Source organism: Mesoplodon bidens, assembly GCF_964165515.1.
Source record: "Mesoplodon bidens genome assembly, contig: HAP1_SCAFFOLD_69, whole genome shotgun sequence".
Taxonomy (NCBI): Eukaryota; Metazoa; Chordata; class Mammalia; order Artiodactyla; family Ziphiidae; genus Mesoplodon; species Mesoplodon bidens.
The window spans coordinates 2,064,536-2,082,371 of NW_027671437.1; positions in this window are offsets into that span (position 1 = coordinate 2,064,536).

Below are 17,836 nucleotides of genomic sequence, written 5' to 3' on the forward strand. Positions count from 1 at the left end.
CCATATTTCCCGCATAGGAATAGATGTGACTAGTAAGAATCTTAAAACCTATGTATTGATATGTCTCTGTAAGGGAATCAAGTGTGTCTAGACTGGCATAAACATGGCAGAGAGAATCAGCTCAAACCCACTATAAAAAGGAATTTCAAAAGCAAAACCAAAAAACAGGGAAATTCTTTACATTTCCTTCAGGGTCTCTGATGAAACCTGGAAAAACCCTGTCTACAATGACAGCTGGATGTGGCATAAGGCTGGACACTTGGGACTGAGAGGATTTTTGAGATTGGGTGAGCAAATGCAGACCCTTTAAAGCAAAAATGCATGGCCCCCAGTCCATGGGTCCCAACTCTCCAGGTTGAAGGGAATATTACTACAGCTATAACATGTACTGGAAACCTAGAGAATGGACACACTGTGAATACAAAAGGTTTCTAAAACTCAACGAGTAGTCCCTCTCCTGGTGCTCCGGTTTGACTTTCCAACTGCTTTACTATCAATCTCCCAACTTGGAGAGACAGCCCCTTTAACCTCCTGGTTCGCACAGGTTGCCAATTTGGCAGAGGATGGAAGGGAAGAGGGAGAACCAATGAGAGAGTAGCTGTTAGGCATTTGGACGGGCACATGTCACTCTAATTTCCCGGCAGGAAGAAGAATTAACCAGAGTCTCAGCCACCCACCGGGAACCAGTATAGGTCCTGAACCAAAATTTTGGACTTGCGTATAGCTCACAAAAAAAGAGTTGGAAAATGGAGCTCAGGGCCACAGCAATTCACAAACTGGCAGAGTAATAAAGGACCACTATCGACCAAAAATCTGTTGAGGGAAGGCCACGAGGCAGACTTGAAAGCCAGGCAGAATAGCAGGAAACAGATTTCAAGAGGTACGTTGGAATCGCCTTGAAAGCACACGAAGAAGGGCACAACTTCGACAATGACGCAGTTGGCCAAAAAGGGCGTATGCGTTTTCTCCTGAATATATACAGGAGAAAACGCATACGCCCTTTTTGGCCAAACAAGCAAGCGGGCAATGCAAATCTGCACTACAAAGAAGTATCACTTCCCACCGGTCAAAAGGGACATCCACAAAATGTGTAAAAACCAGAAAGGCAAGACTGGCCCTGGAGAACAGGGAGCCTTGTTATGCCGATGGGCGGGATGTAAATTGCCAACAGCCTCACTGGAGGAGTGCATTGCGTTCCCTAAAACAAGTAAACAACAGAGCTACAGAGCCAAGGGCACTTCCAGTCTAGGGAATATACATTGGGAAAACTGAAAATCAATAAGACAGAGCCACCCCCAAATTTAGTGCTGCACTGCTTACAAGAACCTCAACTTGGGTACACCTTAAATATCCCAGGAAATATAAAAATGGTTCAAAAAACTGTGGTATTAATGTCCGATGGAATATCCCTCCGCCATGAAATCAATGTCATAAGACCAGGAGCAGCAAAGTGAGTGGATTCAGGTACGATGATTCTAAGTGAAATAAGTCACACTGAAAAAGAAACTTATCATAAGATATCACTTATGAAGATCCTGTAAACATGGCTACACATGAACTGAGTTAGGAAAGAGACCAGAGTCTCACATTTAGAAAACACTCTTATGCCTGCTTAAGGGGAAAGGAGAGGTGGGGTGATTCATAAAACCAGAGTTTGATATAAGCATAGGTACCATTTCCAAAACCAACTGTGGAATAGACAAGACCTACACCTTCCTCAGTGAAAGGGACTCAAAACCCCATATTTACCGCAGAGGAATAGATCTGACTAGTAAGAATCTTAAAACCTATTTATTGATATGTCTCTGTAAGGGAATCAAGTGTGTCTAGACTGGCATAAACATGGCAGAGAGAATCAGCTCAAACCCACTATAAAAAGGAATTTCAAAAGCTAAACCAAAAAAGAGGGAAATTCTTTACATTTCCTTCAGGGTCTCTGATGAAACCTGGAAAAACACTGTCTACAATGACAGCTGGATGTGGCATAAGGCTGGACACTTGGGACTGAGAGGATTGGTGAGATTGGGTGAGCAAATGCAGACCCTTTAAAGCAAAAATGCATGGCCCCCAGTCCATGGGTCCCAACTCTCCAGGTTGAAGGGAATATTACTACAGCTATAACATGTACGGGAAACCTAGAGAATGGACACACTGTGAATACAAAAGGTTAATAAAACTCAACGAGTAGTCCCTCTCCTGGTGCTCCGGTTTGACTTTCCAACTGCTTTACTATCAATCTCCCAACTTGGAGAGACAGCCCCTTTAACCTCCTGGTTCGCACAGGTTGCCAATTTGGCAGAGGATGGAAGGGAAGAGGGAGAACCTATGAGAGAGTAGCTGTTAGGCATTTGGACGGGCACATGTCACTCTAATTTCCAGGCAGGAAGAAGAATTAACCAGAGTCTCAGCCACCCACCGGGAACCAGTATAGTTCCTGAACCAAAATTTTGGACTTGCGTACAGCTCACAAAAAACGAGTTGGAAAATGGAACTCAGGGCCACAGCAATTCACAAACTGGCAGAGTAATAAAGGACAACTATCGTCCAAAAATCTGTTGAGGGAAGGCAACGAGGCAGACTTGAAAGCCAGGCAGAATAGCAGGAAACAGATTTCAACAGGTACGTTGGAATCGCCTTGAAAGCACAGGAAGAGGGGCACAACTTCGACAATGACGCAGTTGGCCAAAAAGTGTGTATGCGTTTTCTCCTGAATATATTCAGGAGAAAACGCATACGCCCTTTTTGGCCAAACAAGCAAGCGGGCAATGCAAATCTGCTCTACAAAGAAGTATCACTTCCCACCGGTCAAAAGGGACATCCACAAAATGTGTAAAAACCAGAAAGGCAAGACTGGCCCTGGAGAACAGGGAGCCTTGTTATGCCAATGGGCGGGATGTAAATTGCCAACTGCCTCACTGGAGGAGTGCATTGCGTTCCCTAAAACAAGTAAACAACAGAGCTACAGAGCCAAGGGCACTTCCAGTCTAGGGAATATTCATTGGGAAAACTGAAAATCAATAAGCCAGAGCCACCCCCAAATTTAGGGCTGCACTGCTTACAAGAACCTCAACTTGGGTACATCTTAAATATCCCAGGAAATATAAAAATGGTTCAAAAAACTGTGGTATTTATGTCCGATGGAATATCCCTCAGCCATGAAATCAATGTCATAAGACCAGGAGCAGCAAAGTGAGTGGATTCAGGTACGATGATTCTAAGTGAAATAAGTCACACAGAAAAAGAAACTTATCATAAGATATCACTTATGAAGATCCTGTAAACATGGCTACACATGAACTGAGTTAGGAAAGAGACCGGAGTCTCACATTTAGAAAACACTCATATGCCTGCTTAAGGGGAAAGGAGAGGTGGGGTGATTCATAAAACCAGAGTTTGATATAAGCAGAGGAACCATTTCCAAAACCAACTGTGGAATAGACAAGACCTACACCTTCCTCAGAGAAAGGGACTCAAAACCCCATATTTCCCGCAGAGGAATAGATCTGACTAGTAAGAATCTTAAAACCTATGTATTGATATGTCTCTGTAAGGGAATCAAGTGTGTCTAGACTGGCATAAACACGGCAGAGAGAATCAGCTCAAACCCACTATAAAAAGGAATTTCAAAAACAAAACCAAAAACAGGGAAATTCTTTACATTTCCTTCAGGGTCTCTGATGAAACCTGGAACAACCCTGTCTACAATGACAGCTGGATGTGGCATAAGGCTGGACACTTGGGACTGAGAGGATTGGTGAGATTGGGTGAGCAAATGCAGACCCTTTAAAGCAAAAATGCATGGCCCCATTCCATGGGTCCCAACTCTCCAGGTTGAAGGGAATATTACTACAGCTATTACATGTACGGGAAACCTAGAGAATGGACACACTGTGAATACAAAAGGTTTCTAAAACTCAACGTGTAGTCCCTCTCCTGGTGCTCCGGTTTGACTTTCCAACTGCTTTACTATCAATCTCCCAACTTGGAGAGACAGCCCCTTTAACCTCCTGGTTCGCACAGGTTGCCAATTTGGCAGAGGATGGAAGGGAAGAGGGAGAACCAATGAGAGAGTTACTGTAAGGCATTTGGACGGGCACATGTCACTCTAATTTCCCGGCAGGAAGAAGAATTAACCAGAGTCTCAGCCACACACCGGGAACCAGTATAGGTCCTGAACCAAAATTTTGGACTTGCGTACAGCTCACAAAAAACGAGTTGGAAAATGGAGCTCAGGGCCACAGCAATTCACAAACTAGCAGAGTAATAAAGGACAACTATCGACCAAAAATCTGTTGAGGGAAGGCAACGAGGCAGACTTGAAAGCCAGGCAGAATAGCAGGAAACAGATTTCAAGAGGTACGTTGGAATCACCTTGAAAGCACAGGAAGAGGGGCACAACTTCGACAATGATGCAGTTGGCCGAAAAGGGCGTATGCGTTTTCTCCTGGATATATTCAGGAGAAAACTCATACGCCCTTTTTGGCCAAACAAGCAAGCGGGCAATGCAAATCTGCACTACAAAGAAGTATCACTTCCCACCGGTCAAAAGGGACATCCACAAAATGTGCAAAAACCAGAAAGGCAAGACAGGCCCTGGAGAACAGGTAGCCTTGTTATGCCGATGGGCGGGATGTAAATTGCCAACTGCCTCACTGGAGGAGTGCATTGTGTTCCCTAAAACAAGTAAACAACAGAGCTACAGAGCCAAGGGCACTTCCAGTCTAGGGAATATACATTGGGAAAACTGAAAATCAATAAGACAGAGCCACCCCCAAATTTAGGGCTGCACTGCTTACAAGAACCTCAACTTGGGTACACCTTAAATATCCCAGGAAATATAAAAATGGTTCAAAAAACTGTGGTATTTATGTCCGATGGAATATCCCTCAGCCATGAAATCAATGTCATAAGACCAGGAGCAGCAAAGTGAGTGGATTCAGGTACGATGATTCTAAGTGAAATAAGTCACACAGAAAAAGAAACTTATCATAAGTTATCACTTATGAAGATCCTGTAAACATGGCTACACATGAAATGAGTTAGGAAAGAGACCAGAGTCTCACATTTAGAAAACACTCTTATGCCTGCTTAAGGGGAAAGGAGAGGTGGGGTGATTCATAAAACCAGAGTTTGATATAAGCACAGGTACCATTTCCAAAACCAACTGTGGAATAGACCAGACCTACACCTTCCTCAGTGAAAGGGACTCAAAACCCCATATTTCCCGCAGAGGAATAGATCTGACTAGTAAGAATCTTAAAACATATTTATTGATATGTCTCTGTAAGGGAATCAAGTGTGTCTAGACAGGCATAAACATGGCAGAGAGAATCAGCTCAAACCCACTATAAAAAGGAATTTCAAAAGCAAAACCAAAAAACAGGGAAATTCTTTACATTTCCTTCAGGGTCTCTGATGAAACCTGGAAAAACCCTGTCTACAATGACAGCTGGATGTGGCATAAGGCTGGACACTTGGGACTGAGAGGATTGGTGAGATTGGGTGAGCAAATGCAGACCCTTTAAAGCAGAAATGCATGGCCCCCATTCCATGGGTCCCAACTCTCCAGGTTGAAGGGAATATTACTACAGCTATAACATGTACGGGAAACCTAGAGAATTGACGCACGGTGAATACAAAAGGTTAATAAATCTCAACGAGTAGTCCCTCTCCTGGTGCTCCGGTTTGACTTTCCAACTGCTTTACTATCAATCTCCCAACTTGGAGAGACAGCCCCTTTAACCTCCTGGTTCGCACAGGTTGCCAATTTGGCAGAGGATGGAAGGGATGAGGGAGAACCAATGAGATAGTAGCTGTTAGGCATTTGGACGGGCACATGTCACTCTAATTTCCCGGTAGGAAGAAGAATTAACCAGAGTCTCAGCCACCCACCGGGAACCAGTATAGTTCCTGAACCAAAATTTTGGACTTGCGTACAGCTCACAAAAAACGAGTTGGAAAATGGAGCTCAGGGCCACAGCAATTCACAAACTGGCAGAGTAATAAAGGACAACTATCGTCCAAAAATCTGTTGAGGGAAGGCAACGAGGCAGACTTGAAAGCCAGGCAGAATAGCGGGAAACAGATTTCAAGAGGTACGTTGGAATCGCCTTTAAAGCACAGGAAGAGGGGCACAACTTCGACAATGACGCAGTTGGCCAAAAAGGGCGTATGCGTTTTCTCCTGAATATATTCAGGAGAAAACGCATACGCCCTTTTTGGCCAAACAAGCAAGCGGGCAATGCAAATCTGCACTACAAAGAAGTATCACTTCCCACCGGTCAAAAGGGACATCCACAAAATATGTAAAAACCAGAAAGGCAAGACTGGCCCTGGAGAACAGAGAGCCTTGTTATGCTGATGGGCGGGATGTAAATTGCCAACTGCCTCACTGGAGGAGTGCATTGCGTTCCCTAAAACAAGTAAACAACAGAGCTACAGAGCCAAGGGCACTTCCAGTCTAGGGAATATTCATTGGGAAAACTGAAAATCAATAAGCCAGAGCCACCCCCAAATTTAGGGCTGCACTGCTTACAAGAACCTCAACTTGGGTACATCTTAAATATCCCAGGAAATATAAAAATGGTTCAAAAAACTGTGGTATTTATGTCCGATGGAATATCCCTCAGCCATGAAATCAATGTCATAAGACCAGGAGCAGCAAAGTGAGTGGATTCAGGTACGATGATTCTAAGTGAAATAAGTCACACAGAAAAAGAAACTTATCATAAGATATCACTTATGAAGATCCTGTAAACATGGCTACACATGAACTGAGTTAGGAAAGACACCAGAGTCTCACATTTAGAAAACACTCTTATGCCTGCTTAAGGGGAAAGGAGAGGTGGGGTGATTCATAAAACCAGAGTTTGATATAAGCACAGGTACCATTTCCAAAACCAACTGTGGAATAGACAAGACCTACACCTTCCTCAGTGAAAGGGACTCAAAACCGCATATTTCCCGCAGAGGAATAGATCTGACTAGTAAGAATCTTAAAACCTATGTATTGATATGTCTCTGTAAGGGAATCAAGTGTGTCTAGACTGGCATAAACATGGCAGAGAGAATCAGCTCAAACCCACTATAAAAAGGAATTTCAAAAGCAAAACCAAAAAACAGGGAAATTCTTTACATTTCCTTCAGAGTCTCTGATGAAACCTGGAAAAACCCTGTCTACAATGACAGCTGGATGTGGCATAAGGCTGGACACTTGGGACTGAGAGGATTGGTGAGATTGGGTGAGCAAATGCAGACCCTTTAAAGCAAAAATGCATGGCCCCCATTCCATGGGTCCCAACTCTCCAGGTTGAAGGGAATATTACTACAGCTATTACATGTACGGGAAACCTAGAGAATGGACACACTGTGAATACAACAGGTTTCTAAAACTCAACGAGTAGTCCCTCTCCTGGTGCTCCGGTTTGACTTTCCAACTGCTTTACTATCAATCTCCCAACTTGGAGAGACAGCCCCTTTAACCTCCTGGTTCGCACAGGTTGCCAATTTGGCAGAGGATGGAAGGGAAGAGGGAGAACCAATGAGAGAGTAGCTGTTAGGCATTTGGACGGGCACATGTCACTCTAATTTCCCGGCAGGAAGAAGAATTAACCAGAGTCTCAGCCACCCACCGGGAACCAGTATAGGTCCTGAACCAAAATTTTGGACTTGCGTACAGCTCACAAAAAAACAGTTGGAAAATGGAGCTCAGGGCCACAGCAATTCACAAACTGGCAGAGTAATAAAGGACAACTATCGTCCAAAAATCTGTTGAGGGAAGGCAAAGAGGCAGACTTGAAAGCCAGGCAGAATAGCAGGAAACAGATTTCAGGAGGTACGTTGGAATCGCCTTGAAAGCACACGAAGAGGGGCACAACTTCGACAATGACGCAGTTGGCCAAAAAGGGCGTATGCGTTTTCTCCTGAATATATTCAGGAGAAAACGCATACGCCCTTTTTGGCCAAACAAGCAAGCGGGCAATGCAAATCTGCACTACAAAGATGTATCACTTCCCACCGGTCAAAAGGGACATCCACAAAATGTGTAAAAACCAGAAAGGCAAGACTGGCCCTGGAGAACAGGGAGCCTTGTTATGCTGATGGGCGGGATGTAAATTGCCAACTGCCTCACTGGAGAAGTGCATTGCGTTCCCTAAAACAAGTAAACAACAGAGCTACAGAGCCAAGGGCACTCCCAGTCTAGGGAATATACATTGGGAAAACTGAAAATCAATAAGACAGAGCCACCCCGAAATTTAGGGCTGCACTGCTTACAAGAACCTCAACTTGGGTACACCTTAAATATCCCAGGAAATATAAAAATGGTTCAAAAAACTGTGGTATTTATGTCCGATGGAATATCCCTCAGCCATGAAATCAATGTCATAAGACCAGGAGCAGCAAAGTGAGTGGATTCAGGTACGATGATTCTAAGTGAAATAAGTCACACAGAAAAAGAAACTTATCATAAGATATCACTTATGAAGATCCTGTAAACATGGCTACACATGAACTGAGTTAGGAAAGAGACCAGAGTCTCACATTTACAAAACACTCTTATGCCTGCTTAAGGGGAAAGGAGAGGTGGGGTGATTCATAAAACCAGAGTTTGATATAAGCACAGGTACCATTTCCAAAACCAACTGTGGAATAGACAAGACCTACACCTTCCTCAGTGAAAGGGACTCAAAACCCCATATTTCCCGCAGAGGAATAGATCTGACTAGTAAGAATCTTAAAACCTATTTATTGATATGTCTCTGTAAGGGAATCAAGTGTGTCTAGACTGGCATAAACATGGCAGAGAGAATCAGCTCAAACCCACTATAAAAAGGAATTTCAAAAGCAAAACCAAAAAACAGGGAAATTCTTTCCATTTCCTTCAGGGTCTCTGATGAAACCTGGAAAAACCCTGTCTACAATGACAGCTGGATGTGGCATAAGGCTGGACACTTGGGACTGAGAGGATTGGTGAGATTGGGTGAGCAAATGCAGACCCTTTAAAGCAAAAATGCATGGCCCCCAGTCCATGGGTCCCAACTCTCCAGGTTGAAGGGAATATTACTACAGCTATAACATGTACGGGAAACCTAGAGAATGGACACACTGTGAATACAAAAGGTTTCTAAAACTCAACGAGTAGTCCCTCTCCTGGTGCTCCGGTTTGACTTTCCAACTGCTTTACTATCAATCTCCCAACTTGGAGAGACAGCCCCTTTAACCTCCTGGTTCGCACAGGTTGCCAATTTGGCAGAGGATGGAAGGGTAGAGGGAGAACAAATGAGATAGTAGCTGTTAGGCATTTGGACGGGCACATGTCACTCTAATTTCCCGGTACGAAGAAAAATTAACCAGAGTCTCAGCCACCCACCGGGAACCAGTATAGGTCCTGAACCAAAATTTTGGACTTGTGTACAGCTCACAAAAAACGAGTTGGAAAATGGAGCTCAGGGCCACAGCAATTCACAAACTGGCAGAGTAATAAAGGACAACTATCGTCCAAAAATCTGTTGAGGGAAGGCAACGAGGCAGACTTGAAAGCCAGGCAGAATAGCGGGAAACAGATTTCAAGAGGTACGTTGGAATCGCCTTTAAAGCACAGGAAGAGGGGCACAACTTCGACAATGACGCAGTTGGCCAAAAAGGGCGTATGCGTTTTCTCCTGAATATATTCAGGAGAAAACGCATACGCCCTTTTTGGCCAAACAAGCAAGCGGGCAATGCAAATCTGCACTACAAAGAAGTTTCACTTCCCACCGGTCAAAAGGGACATCCACAAAATGTGTAAAAACCAGAAAGGCAAGACAGGCCCTGGAGAACAGGGAGCCTTGTTATGCTGATGGGCGGGATGTAAATTGCCAACTGCCTCACTGGAGGAGTGCATTGCGTTCCCTAAAACAAGTAAACAACAGAGCTACAGAGCCAAGGGCACTTCCAGTCTAGGGAATATACATTGGGAAAACTGAAAATCAATAAGACACAGCCACCCCAAATTTAGGGCTGCACTGCTTACAAGAACCTCAACTTGGGTACACCTTAAATATCCCAGGAAATATAAAAATGGTTCAAAAATGTGTGGTATTTATGTCCGATGGAATATCCCTCAGCCATGAAATCAATGTCATAAGACCAGGAGCAGCAAAGTGAGTGGATTAGGTATGATGATTCTAAGTGAAATAAGTCACACAGAAAAAGAAACTTATCATAAGATATGACTTATGAAGATCCTGTAAACATGGCTACACATGAACTGAGTTAGGAAAGAGACCGGAGTCTCACATTTAGAAAACACTCTTATGCCTGCTTAAGGGGAAAGGAGAGGTGGGGTGATTCATAAAACCAGAGTTTGATATAAGCACAGGAACCATTTCCAAAACCAACTGTGGAATAGACAAGACCTACACCTTCCTCAGAGAAAGGGATTCAAAACCCCATATTTCCCGCAGAGGAATAGATCTGACTAGTAAGAATCTTAAAACCTATGTATTGATATGTCTCTGTAAGGGAATCAAGTGTGTCTAGACTGGCATAAACACGGCAGAGAGAATCAGCTCAAACCCACTATAAAAAGGAATTTCAAAAACAAAACCAAAAACAGGGAAATTCTTTACATTTCCTTCAGGGTCTCTGATGAAACCTGGAACAACCCTGTCTACAATGACAGCTGGATGTGGCATAAGGCTGGACACTTGGGACTGAGAGGATTGGTGAGATTGGGTGAGCAAATGCAGACCCTTTAAAGCAAAAATGCATGGCCCCATTCCATGGGTCCCAACTCTCCAGGTTGAAGGGAATATTACTACAGCTATTACATGTACGGGAAACCTAGAGAATGGACACACTGTGAATACAAAAGGTTTCTAAAACTCAACGTGTAGTCCCTCTCCTGGTGCTCCGGTTTGACTTTCCAACTGCTTTACTATCAATCTCCCAACTTGGAGAGACAGCCCCTTTAACCTCCTGGTTCGCACAGGTTGCCAATTTGGCAGAGGATGGAAGGGAAGAGGGAGAACCAATGAGAGAGTTACTGTTAGGCATTTGGACGGGCACATGTCACTCTAATTTCCCGGCAGGAAGAAGAATTAACCAGAGTCTCAGCCACACACCGGGAACCAGTATAGTTCCTGAACCAAAATTTTGGACTTGCGTACAGCTCACAAAAAACGAGTTGGAAAATGGAGCTCAGGGCCACAGCAATTCACAAACTAGCAGAGTAATAAAGGACAACTATCGACCAAAAATCTGTTGAGGGAAGGCTACGAGGCAGACTTGAAAGCCAGGCAGAATAGCAGGAAACAGATTTCAAGAGGTACGTTGGAATCACCTTGAAAGCACAGGAAGAGGGGCACAACTTCGACAATGATGCAGTTGGCCAAAAAGGGCGTATGCGTTTTCTCCTGGATATATTCAGGAGAAAACGCATACGCCCTTTTTGGCCAAACAAGCAAGCGGGCAATGCAAATCTGCACTACAAAGAAGTATCACTTCCCACCGGTCAAAAGGGACATCCACAAAATGTGCAAAAACCAGAAAGGCAAGACAGGCCCTGGAGAACAGGGAGCCTTGTTATGCCGATGGGCGGGATGTAAATTGCCAACTGCCTCACTGGAGGAGTGCATTGTGTTCCCTAAAACAAGTAAACAACAGAGCTACAGAGCCAAGGGCACTTCCAGTCTAGGGAATATACATTGGGAAAACTGAAAATCAATAAGACAGAGCCACCCCCAAATTTAGGGCTGCACTGCTTACAAGAACCTCAACTTGGGTACACCTTAAATATCCCAGGAAATATAAAAATGGTTCAAAAAACTGTGGTATTTATGTCCGATGGAATATCCCTCAGCCATGAAATCAATGTCATAAGACCAGGAGCAGCAAAGTGAGTGGATTCAGGTACGATGATTCTAAGTGAAATAAGTCACACAGAAAAAGAAACTTATCATAAGTTATCACTTATGAAGATCCTGTAAACATGGCTACACATGAAATGAGTTAGGAAAGAGACCAGAGTCTCACATTTAGAAAACACTCTTATGCCTGCTTAAGGGGAAAGGAGAGGTGGGGTGATTCATAAAACCAGAGTTTGATATAAGCACAGGTACCATTTCCAAAACCAACTGTGGAATAGACCAGACCTACACCTTCCTCAGTGAAAGGGACTCAAAACCCCATATTTCCCGCAGAGGAATAGATCTGACTAGTAAGAATCTTAAAACATATTTATTGATATGTCTCTGTAAGGGAATCAAGTGTGTCTAGACAGGCATAAACATGGCAGAGAGAATCAGCTCAAACCCACTATAAAAAGGAATTTCAAAAGCAAAACCAAAAAACAGGGAAATTCTTTACATTTCCTTCAGGGTCTCTGATGAAACCTGGAAAAACCCTGTCTACAATGACAGCTGGATGTGGCATAAGGCTGGACACTTGGGACTGAGAGGATTGGTGAGATTGGGTGAGCAAATGCAGACCCTTTAAAGCAGAAATGCATGGCCCCCATTCCATGGGTCCCAACTCTCCAGGTTGAAGGGAATATTACTACAGCTATAACATGTACGGGAAACCTAGAGAATTGACGCACGGTGAATACAAAAGGTTAATAAATCTCAACGAGTAGTCCCTCTCCTGGTGCTCCGGTTTGACTTTCCAACTGCTTTACTATCAATCTCCCAACTTGGAGAGACAGCCCCTTTAACCTCCTGGTTCGCACAGGTTGCCAATTTGGCAGAGGATGGAAGGGATGAGGGAGAACCAATGAGATAGTAGCTGTTAGGCATTTGGACGGGCACATGTCACTCTAATTTCCCGGTAGGAAGAAGAATTAACCAGAGTCTCAGCCACCCACCGGGAACCAGTATAGTTCCTGCACCAAAATTTTGGACTTGCGTACAGCTCACAAAAAACGAGTTGGAAAATAGAGCTCAGGGCCACAGCAATTCACAAACTGGCAGAGTAATAAAGGACAACTATCGTCCAAAAATCTGTTGAGGGAAGGCAACGAGGCAGACTTGAAAGCCAGGCAGAATAGCGGGAAACAGATTTCAAGAGGTACGTTGGAATCGCCTTTAAAGCACAGGAAGAGGGGCACAACTTCGACAATGACGCAGTTGGCCAAAAAGGGCGTATGCGTTTTCTCCTGAATATATTCAGGAGAAAACGCATACGCCCTTTTTGGCCAAACAAGCAAGCGGGCAATGCAAATCTGCACTACAAAGAAGTATCACTTCCCACCGGTCAAAAGGGACATCCACAAAATATGTAAAAACCAGAAAGGCAAGACTGGCCCTGGAGAACAGAGAGCCTTGTTATGCTGATGGGCGGGATGTAAATTGCCAACTGCCTCACTGGAGGAGTGCATTGCGTTCCCTAAAACAAGTAAACAACAGAGCTACAGAGCCAAGGGCACTTCCAGTCTAGGGAATATTCATTGGGAAAACTGAAAATCAATAAGCCAGAGCCACCCCCAAATTTAGGGCTGCACTGCTTACAAGAACCTCAACTTGGGTACATCTTAAATATCCCAGGAAATATAAAAATGGTTCAAAAAACTGTGGTATTTATGTCCGATGGAATATCCCTCAGCCATGAAATCAATGTCATAAGACCAGGAGCAGCAAAGTGAGTGGATTCAGGTACGATGATTCTAAGTGAAATAAGTCACACAGAAAAAGAAACTTATCATAAGATATCACTTATGAAGATCCTGTAAACATGGCTACACATGAACTGAGTTAGGAAAGACACCAGAGTCTCACATTTAGAAAACACTCTTATGCCTGCTTAAGGGGAAAGGAGAGGTGGGGTGATTCATAAAACCAGAGTTTGATATAAGCACAGGTACCATTTCCAAAACCAACTGTGGAATAGACAAGACCTACACCTTCCTCAGTGAAAGGGACTCAAAACCGCATATTTCCCGCAGAGGAATAGATCTGAATAGTAAGAATCTTAAAACCTATGTATTGATATGTCTCTGTAAGGGAATCAAGTGTTTCTAGACTGGCATAAACATGGCAGAGAGAATCAGCTCAAACCCACTATAAAAAGGAATTTCAAAAGCAAAACCAAAAAACAGGGAAATTCTTTACATTTCCTTCAGAGTCTCTGATGAAACCTGGAAAAACCCTGTCTACAATGACAGCTGGATGTGGCATAAGGCTGGACACTTGGGACTGAGAGGATTGGTGAGATTGGGTGAGCAAATGCAGACCCTTTAAAGCAAAAATGCATGGCCCCCATTCCATGGGTCCCAACTCTCCAGGTTGAAGGGAATATTACTACAGCTATTACATGTACGGGAAACCTAGAGAATGGACACACTGTGAATACAACAGGTTTCTAAAACTCAACGAGTACTCCCTCTCCTGGTGCTCCGGTTTGACTTTCCAACTGCTTTACTATCAATCTCCCAACTTGGAGAGACAGCCCCTTTAACCTCCTGGTTTGCACAGGTTGCCAATTTGGCAGAGGATGGAAGGGAAGAGGGAGAACCAATGAGAGAGTAGCTGTTAGGCATTTGGACGGGCACATGTCACTCTAATTTCCCGGCAGGAAGAAGAATTAACCAGAGTCTCAGCCACCCACCGGGAACCAGTATAGGTCCTGAACCAAAATTTTGGACTTGCGTACAGCTCACAAAAAACGAGTTGGAAAATGGAGCTCAGGGCCACAGCAATTCACAAACTGGCAGAGTAATAAAGGACAACTATCGTCCAAAAATCTGTTGAGGGAAGGCAAAGAGGCAGACTTGAAAGCCAGGCAGAATAGCAGGAAACAGATTTCAGGAGGTACGTTGGAATCGCCTTGAAAGCACACGAAGAGGGGCAAAACTTCGACAATGACGCAGTTGGCCAAAAAGGGCGTATGCGTTTTCTCCTGAATATATTCAGGAGAAAACGCATACGCCCTTTTTGGCCAAACAAGCAAGCGGGCAATGCAAATCTGCACTACAAAGATGTATCACTTCCCACCGGTCAAAAGGGACATCCACAAAATGTGTAAAAACCAGAAAGGCAAGACTGGCCCTGGAGAACAGGGAGCCTTGTTATGCTGATGGGCGGGATGTAAATTGCCAACTGCCTCACTGGAGAAGTGCATTGCGTTCCCTAAAACAAGTAAACAACAGAGCTACAGAGCCAAGGGCACTTCCAGTCTAGGGAATATACATTGGGAAAACTGAAAATCAATAAGACAGAGCCACCCCGAAATTTAGGGCTGCACTGCTTACAAGAACCTCAACTTGGGTACACCTTAAATATCCCAGGAAATATAAAAATGGTTCAAAAAACTGTGGTATTTATGTCCGATGGAATATCCCTCAGCCATGAAATCAATGTCATAAGACCAGGAGCAGCAAAGTGAGTGGATTCAGGTACGATGATTCTAAGTGAAATAAGTCACACAGAAAAAGAAACTTATCATAAGATATCACTTATGAAGATCCTGTAAACATGGCTACACATGAACTGAGTTAGGAAAGAGACCAGAGTCTCACATTTACAAAACACTCTTATGCCTGCTTAAGGGGAAAGGAGAGGTGGGGTGATTCATAAAACCAGAGTTTGATATAAGCACAGGTACCATTTCCAAAACCAACTGTGGAATAGACAAGACCTACACCTTCCTCAGTGAAAGGGACTCAAAACCCCATATTTCCCGCAGAGGAATAGATCTGACTAGTAAGAATCTTAAAACCTATTTATTGATATGTCTCTGTAAGGGAATCAAGTGTGTCTAGACTGGCATAAACATGGCAGAGAGAATCAGCTCAAACCCACTATAAAAAGGAATTTCAAAAGCAAAACCAAAAAACAGGGAAATTCTTTCCATTTCCTTCAGGGTCTCTGATGAAACCTGGAAAAACCCTGTCTACAATGACAGCTGGATGTGGCATAAGGCTGGACACTTGGGACTGAGAGGATTGGTGAGATTGGGTGAGCAAATGCAGACCCTTTAAAGCAAAAATGCATGGCCCCCAGTCCATGGGTCCCAACTCTCCAGGTTGAAGGGAATATTACTACAGCTATAACATGTACGGGAAACCTAGAGAATGGACACACTGTGAATACAAAAGGTTTCTAAAACTCAACGAGTAGTCCCTCTCCTGGTGCTCCGGTTTGACTTTCCAACTGCTTTACTATCAATCTCCCAACTTGGAGAGACAGCCCCTTTAACCTCCTGGTTCGCACAGGTTGCCAATTTGGCAGAGGATGGAAGGGTAGAGGGAGAACAAATGAGATAGTAGCTGTTAGGCATTTGGACGGGCACATGTCACTCTAATTTCCCGGTAGGAAGAAAAATTAACCAGAGTCTCAGCCACCCACCGGGAACCAGTATAGGTCCTGAACCAAAATTTTGGACTTGTGTACAGCTCACAAAAAACGAGTTGGAAAATGGAGCTCAGGGCCACAGCAATTCACAATCTGGCAGAGTAATAAAGGACAACTATCGTCCAAAAATCTGTTGAGGGAAGGCAACGAGGCAGACTTGAAAGCCAGGCAGAATAGCGGGAAACAGATTTCAAGAGGTACGTTGGAATCGCCTTTAAAGCACAGGAAGAGGGGCACAACTTCGACAATGACGCAGTTGGCCAAAAAGGGCGTATGCGTTTTCTCCTGAATATATTCAGGAGAAAACGCATACGCCCTTTTTGGCCAAACAAGCAAGCGGGCAATGCAAATCTGCACTACAAAGAAGTTTCACTTCCCACCGGTCAAAAGGGACATCCACAAAATGTGTAAAAACCAGAAAGGCAAGACAGGCCCTGGAGAACAGGGAGCATTGTTATGCTGATGGGCGGGATGTAAATTGCCAACTGCCTCACTGGAGGAGTGCATAGCGTTCCCTAAAACAAGTAAACAACAGAGCTACAGAGCCAAGGGCACTTCCAGTCTAGGGAATATACATTGGGAAAACTGAAAATCAATAAGACAGAGCCACCCCCAAATTTAGGGCTGCACTGCTTACAAGAACCTCAACTTGGGTACACCTTAAATATCCCAGGAAATATAAAAATGGTTCAAAAAACTGTGGTATTTATGTCCGATGGAATATCCCTCAGCCATGAAATCATTGTCATAAGACCAGGAGCAGCAAAGTGAGTGGATTCAGGTACGATGATTCTAAGTGAAATAAGTCACACAGAAAAAGAAACTTATCATAAGTTATCACTTATGAAGATCCTGTTAACATGGCTACACATGAACTGAGTTAGGAAAGAGACCAGAGTCTCACATTTAGAAAACACTCTTATGCCTGCTTAAGGGGAAAGGAGAGGTGGGGTGATTCATAAAACCAGAGTTTGATATAAGCACAGGTACCATTTCCAAAACCAACTGTGGAATAGACAAGACCTACACCTTCCTCAGTGAAAGGGACTCAAAACCCCATATTTCCCGCAGAGGAATAGATCTGACTAGTAAGAATCTTAAAACCTATGTATTGATATGTCTCTGTAAGGGAATCAAGTGTGTCTAGCCTGGCATAAACATGGCAGAGAGAATCAGCTCAAACCCACTATAAAAAGGAATTTCTAAAGCAAAACCAAAAAACAGGGAAATTCTTTACATTTCCTTCAGAGTCTCTGATGAAACCTGGAAAAACCCTGTCTACAATGACAGCTGGATGTGGCATAAGGCTGGACACTTGGGACTGAGAGGATTGGTGAGATTGGGTGAGCAAATGCAGACCCTTTAAAGCAAAAATGCATGGCCCCCATTCGATGGGTCCCAACTCTCCAGGTTGAAGGGAATATTACTACAGCTATTACATGTACGGGAAACCTAGAGAATGGACACACTGTGAATACAAAAGGTTTCTAAAACTCAACGAGTAGTCC